The 6,000-nt window shown below is 49.7% G+C and overlaps 5 non-coding genes across 5 annotated transcripts; all 5 read right to left on the bottom strand.

The window, feature by feature from the left end:
* Positions 1–917: 917 nt before the first annotated feature.
* LOC126427438 (5S ribosomal RNA) lies at positions 918–1,037 on the bottom strand. The gene has a single exon (XR_007576697.1). It is a non-coding gene; the product is annotated as a 5S ribosomal RNA (ribosomal RNA).
* Positions 1,038–2,059: 1,022 nt separating this feature from the next.
* On the bottom strand, positions 2,060–2,178 carry LOC126427418 (5S ribosomal RNA). The gene has a single exon (XR_007576679.1). It is a non-coding gene; the product is annotated as a 5S ribosomal RNA (ribosomal RNA).
* Positions 2,179–3,205: 1,027 nt separating this feature from the next.
* LOC126427416 (5S ribosomal RNA) lies at positions 3,206–3,324 on the bottom strand. The gene has a single exon (XR_007576677.1). It is a non-coding gene; the product is annotated as a 5S ribosomal RNA (ribosomal RNA).
* Positions 3,325–4,350: 1,026 nt separating this feature from the next.
* Positions 4,351–4,469, bottom strand: LOC126427415 (5S ribosomal RNA). The gene has a single exon (XR_007576676.1). It is a non-coding gene; the product is annotated as a 5S ribosomal RNA (ribosomal RNA).
* A 1,027-nt stretch (positions 4,470–5,496) lies between these two features.
* On the bottom strand, positions 5,497–5,615 carry LOC126427414 (5S ribosomal RNA). The gene has a single exon (XR_007576675.1). It is a non-coding gene; the product is annotated as a 5S ribosomal RNA (ribosomal RNA).
* Positions 5,616–6,000: the final 385 nt, after the last annotated feature.

Raw genomic sequence — 6,000 nt, 5'->3', positions numbered from 1 at the left:
CGTCACGCTAGCGCGAACGCAATCCTGAGATCCAAAACTTATGAGCCGGAAGTACGCGCGTCGTGTATTTTTTTTTTTGGAGATTTATAAATTTATTTATTAACATTACATCGTTACCAAGCTAACAACTTTACAACATAAAACACGAACAGAATTGTAATTGTAAGCACTTCCTTCCGCAATCCGACGTGCCAGCAGAGCGACAGCCGAATTAGCGCGCGCCGCCGTGTGTGTGAGACGCGCAGCTTCTCGTTGCACCTCCTGTCATCCGCTTGGCGCGTGCAGCCTTCGACACTCGCGGAAGACGCATCTTGTCCCTGGTGTCCAGCGCAGGAGGGCTGGCGCGCGGCCGACCGGCGTAAGGCCTGTGCGGGGTGTGGCAGAGTCTTGTTGGAGGGCGCCACTGCTGGCAATGTGAGCTTCCTCGCCTCGCCTCGCCTCGCCTCGCCTCAGACGAGGTGTTTGCGTAATTTGCAGTGCATTCGCACCTTCCTATCCCTGTCCCTGTCCCCGTCCCGACTTGTCCCGACTTTGCTCGACTGCCGCTCGCTGCCGCTCGGGTCGTGGCCCATATAACAGCGCAAGCACAAGAAACGTCTGCAGGAGATGACGAGACGAGACGAGTCGACTAAGGAATAAATTTATAATTACATATCGAAGTAGGAATTGTACACCGCTACACAACAACAGGCGCTGACGTATTTCAGAACACATCTGCCGATTCGTACTGTTTTGTCGTTTTCAAAGACTTCCTGGCGAACTTGGTTAGCACATTCTCCCTCAAACTGAGATATTTACTGCAATTTCGCACCTTATGGTCATTACAATAGATTAAAATGCTTAAGCAAGAATCTTTGTCACAACAGAACGGTGGTATGGAAAGAGGGCGGTATAAAAAAAAAAAGTAAATGAAAGGGAGCCAACAGCACGTAATGTTCCCAGGTGGTCACCCATCCAAGTACTAACCACGCCCGATGTTTGCTTAACTTCGGTGATCGGACGAGAACCGGTGTATTCAACATGGTATGGCCGTTGGCGCCCATGTAATGTAGGCGCATGGCAGAATTCGCATTCGGTTCTTATCCAACACACACAAAATCATACTTTTCGGTCGAAAGCAGCCGCATTTTTTTTACTGACAATTCGTCACGCTAGCGCGAACGCAATCCTGAGATCCAAAACTTATGAGCCGGAAGTACGCGCGTCGTGTATTTTTTTTTTTGGAGATTTATAAATTTATTTATTAACATTACATCGTTACAAGCTAACAACTTTACAACATAAAACACGAACAGAATTGTAATTGTAAGCACTTCCTTCCGCAATCCGACGTGCCAGCAGAGCGACAGCCGAATTAGCGCGCGCCGCCGTGTGTGTGAGACGCGCAGCTTCTCGTTGCACCTCCTGTCATCCGCTTGGCGCGTGCAGCCTTCGACACTCGCGGAAGACGCATCTTGTCCCTGGTGTCCAGCGCAGGAGGGCTGGCGCGCGGCCGACCGGCGTAAGGCCTGTGCGGGGTGTGGCAGAGTCTTGTTGGAGGGCGCCACTGCTGGCAATGTGAGCTTCCTCGCCTCGCCTCGCCTCGCCTCGCCTCAGACGAGGTGTTTGCGTAATTTGCAGTGCATTCGCACCTTTCCTATCCTGTCCCTGTCCCCGTCCCGACTTGTCCCGACTTTGCTCGACTGCCGCTCGCTGCCGCTCGGGTCGTGGCCCATATAACAGCGCAAGCACAAGAAACGTCTGCAGGAGATGACGAGACGAGACGAGTCGACTAAGGAATAAATTTATAATTACATATCGAAGTAGGAATTGTACACCGCTACACAACAACAGGCGCTGACGTATTTCAGAACACATCTGCCGATTCGTACTGTTTTGTCGTTTTCAAAGACTTCCTGGCGAACTTGGTTAGCACATTCTCCCTCAAACTGAGATATTTACTGCAATTTCGCACCTTATGGTCATTACAATAGATTAAAATGCTTAAGCAAGAATCTTTGTCACAACAGAACGGTGGTATGGAAAGAGGGCGGTATAAAAAAAAAAGTAAATGAAAGGGAGCCAACAGCACGTGATGTTCCCAGGTGGTCACCCATCCAAGTACTAACCACGCCCGATGTTGCTTAACTTCGGTGATCGGACGAGAACCGGTGTATTCAACATGGTATGGCCGTTGGCGCCCATGTAATGTAGGCGCATGGCAGAATTCGCATTCGGTTCTTATCCCAACACACACAAAATCATACTTTTCGGTCGAAAGCAGCCGCATTTTTTTTTACTGACAATTCGTCACGCTAGCGCGAACGCAATCCTGAGATCCAAAACTTATGAGCCGGAAGTACGCGCGTCGTGTATTTTTTTTTTTGGAGATTTATAAATTTATTTATTAACATTACATCGTTACAAGCTAACAACTTTACAACATAAAACACGAACAGAATTGTAATTGTAAGCACTTCCTTCCGCAATCCGACGTGCCAGCAGAGCGACAGCCGAATTAGCGCGCGCCGCCGTGTGTGTGAGACGCGCAGCTTCTCGTTGCACCTCCTGTCATCCGCTTGGCGCGTGCAGCCTTCGACACTCGCGGAAGACGCATCTTGTCCCTGGTGTCCAGCGCAGGAGGGCTGGCGCGCGGCCGACCGGCGTAAGGCCTGTGCGGGGTGTGGCAGAGTCTTGTTGGAGGGCGCCACTGCTGGCAATGTGAGCTTCCTCGCCTCGCCTCGCCTCGCCTCGCCTCAGACGAGGTGTTTGCGTAATTTGCAGTGCATTCGCACCTTTCCTATCCCTGTCCCTGTCCCCGTCCCGACTTGTCCCGACTTTGCTCGACTGCCGCTCGCTGCCGCTCGGGTCGTGGCCCATATAACAGCGCAAGCACAAGAAACGTCTGCAGGAGATGACGAGACGAGACGAGTCGACTAAGGAATAAATTTATAATTACATATCGAAGTAGGAATTGTACACCGCTACACAACAACAGGCGCTGACGTATTTCAGAACACATCTGCCGATTCGTACTGTTTTGTCGTTTTCAAAGACTTCCTGGCGAACTTGGTTAGCACATTCTCCCTCAAACTGAGATATTTACTGCAATTTCGCACCTTATGGTCATTACAATAGATTAAAATGCTTAAGCAAGAATCTTTGTCACAACAGAACGGTGGTATGGAAAGAGGGCGGTATAAAAAAAAAAAAGTAAATGAAAGGGAGCCAACAGCACGTGATGTTCCCAGGTGGTCACCCATCCAAGTACTAACCACGCCCGATGTTGCTTAACTTCGGTGATCGGACGAGAACCGGTGTATTCAACATGGTATGGCCGTTGGCGCCCATGTAATGTAGGCGCATGGCAGAATTCGCATTCGGTTCTTATCCCAACACACACAAAATCATACTTTTCGGTCGAAAGCAGCCGCATTTTTTTTTACTGACAATTCGTCACGCTAGCGCGAACGCAATCCTGAGATCCAAAACTTATGAGCCGGAAGTACGCGCGTCGTGTATTTTTTTTTTTGGAGATTTATAAATTTATTTATTAACATTACATCGTTACAAGCTAACAACTTTACAACATAAAACACGAACAGAATTGTAATTGTAAGCACTTCCTTCCGCAATCCGACGTGCCAGCAGAGCGACAGCCGAATTAGCGCGCGCCGCCGTGTGTGTGAGACGCGCAGCTTCTCGTTGCACCTCCTGTCATCCGCTTGGCGCGTGCAGCCTTCGACACTCGCGGAAGACGCATCTTGTCCCTGGTGTCCAGCGCAGGAGGGCTGGCGCGCGGCCGACCGGCGTAAGGCCTGTGCGGGGTGTGGCAGAGTCTTGTTGGAGGGCGCCACTGCTGGCAATGTGAGCTTCCTCGCCTCGCCTCGCCTCGCCTCGCCTCAGACGAGGTGTTTGCGTAATTTGCAGTGCATTCGCACCTTTCCTATCCCTGTCCCTGTCCCCGTCCCGACTTGTCCCGACTTTGCTCGACTGCCGCTCGCTGCCGCTCGGGTCGTGGCCCATATAACAGCGCAAGCACAAGAAACGTCTGCAGGAGATGACGAGACGAGACGAGTCGACTAAGGAATAAATTTATAATTACATATCGAAGTAGGAATTGTACACCGCTACACAACAACAGGCGCTGACGTATTTCAGAACACATCTGCCGATTCGTACTGTTTTGTCGTTTTCAAAGACTTCCTGGCGAACTTGGTTAGCACATTCTCCCTCAAACTGAGATATTTACTGCAATTTCGCACCTTATGGTCATTACAATAGATTAAAATGCTTAAGCAAGAATCTTTGTCACAACAGAACGGTGGTATGGAAAGAGGGCGGTATAAAAAAAAAAAGTAAATGAAAGGGAGCCAACAGCACGTGATGTTCCCAGGTGGTCACCCATCCAAGTACTAACCACGCCCGATGTTGCTTAACTTCGGTGATCGGACGAGAACCGGTGTATTCAACATGGTATGGCCGTTGGCGCCCATGTAATGTAGGCGCATGGCAGAATTCGCATTCGGTTCTTATCCCAACACACACAAAATCATACTTTTCGGTCGAAAGCAGCCGCATTTTTTTTTACTGACAATTCGTCACGCTAGCGCGAACGCAATCCTGAGATCCAAAACTTATGAGCCGGAAGTACGCGCGTCGTGTATTTTTTTTTTTTGGAGATTTATAAATTTATTTATTAACATTACATCGTTACAAGCTAACAACTTTACAACATAAAACACGAACAGAATTGTAATTGTAAGCACTTCCTTCCGCAATCCGACGTGCCAGCAGAGCGACAGCCGAATTAGCGCGCGCCGCCGTGTGTGTGAGACGCGCAGCTTCTCGTTGCACCTCCTGTCATCCGCTTGGCGCGTGCAGCCTTCGACACTCGCGGAAGACGCATCTTGTCCCTGGTGTCCAGCGCAGGAGGGCTGGCGCGCGGCCGACCGGCGTAAGGCCTGTGCGGGGTGTGGCAGAGTCTTGTTGGAGGGCGCCACTGCTGGCAATGTGAGCTTCCTCGCCTCGCCTCGCCTCGCCTCGCCTCAGACGAGGTGTTTGCGTAATTTGCAGTGCATTCGCACCTTTCCTATCCCTGTCCCTGTCCCCGTCCCGACTTGTCCCGACTTTGCTCGACTGCCGCTCGCTGCCGCTCGGGTCGTGGCCCATATAACAGCGCAAGCACAAGAAACGTCTGCAGGAGATGACGAGACGAGACGAGTCGACTAAGGAATAAATTTATAATTACATATCGAAGTAGGAATTGTACACCGCTACACAACAACAGGCGCTGACGTATTTCAGAACACATCTGCCGATTCGTACTGTTTTGTCGTTTTCAAAGACTTCCTGGCGAACTTGGTTAGCACATTCTCCCTCAAACTGAGATATTTACTGCAATTTCGCACCTTATGGTCATTACAATAGATTAAAATGCTTAAGCAAGAATCTTTGTCACAACAGAACGGTGGTATGGAAAGAGGGCGGTATAAAAAAAAAAAGTAAATGAAAGGGAGCCAACAGCACGTGATGTTCCCAGGTGGTCACCCATCCAAGTACTAACCACGCCCGATGTTGCTTAACTTCGGTGATCGGACGAGAACCGGTGTATTCAACATGGTATGGCCGTTGGCGCCCATGTAATGTAGGCGCATGGCAGAATTCGCATTCGGTTCTTATCCCAACACACACAAAATCATACTTTTCGGTCGAAAGCAGCCGCATTTTTTTTTACTGACAATTCGTCACGCTAGCGCGAACGCAATCCTGAGATCCAAAACTTATGAGCCGGAAGTACGCGCGTCGTGTATTTTTTTTTTTTTGGAGATTTATAAATTTATTTATTAACATTACATCGTTACAAGCTAACAACTTTACAACATAAAACACGAACAGAATTGTAATTGTAAGCACTTCCTTCCGCAATCCGACGTGCCAGCAGAGCGACAGCCGAATTAGCGCGCGCCGCCGTGTGTGTGAGACGCGCAGCTTCTCGTTGCACCTCCTGTCATCCGCTTG

The sequence above is a fragment of the Schistocerca serialis genome, chromosome 11, assembly GCF_023864345.2.
Source record: "Schistocerca serialis cubense isolate TAMUIC-IGC-003099 chromosome 11, iqSchSeri2.2, whole genome shotgun sequence".
NCBI lineage: Eukaryota > Metazoa > Arthropoda > Insecta > Orthoptera > Acrididae > Schistocerca > Schistocerca serialis.
The sequence above is the reverse complement of the archived record's forward strand: the minus strand, read 5'-3'. Positions and strand labels throughout refer to the sequence as shown.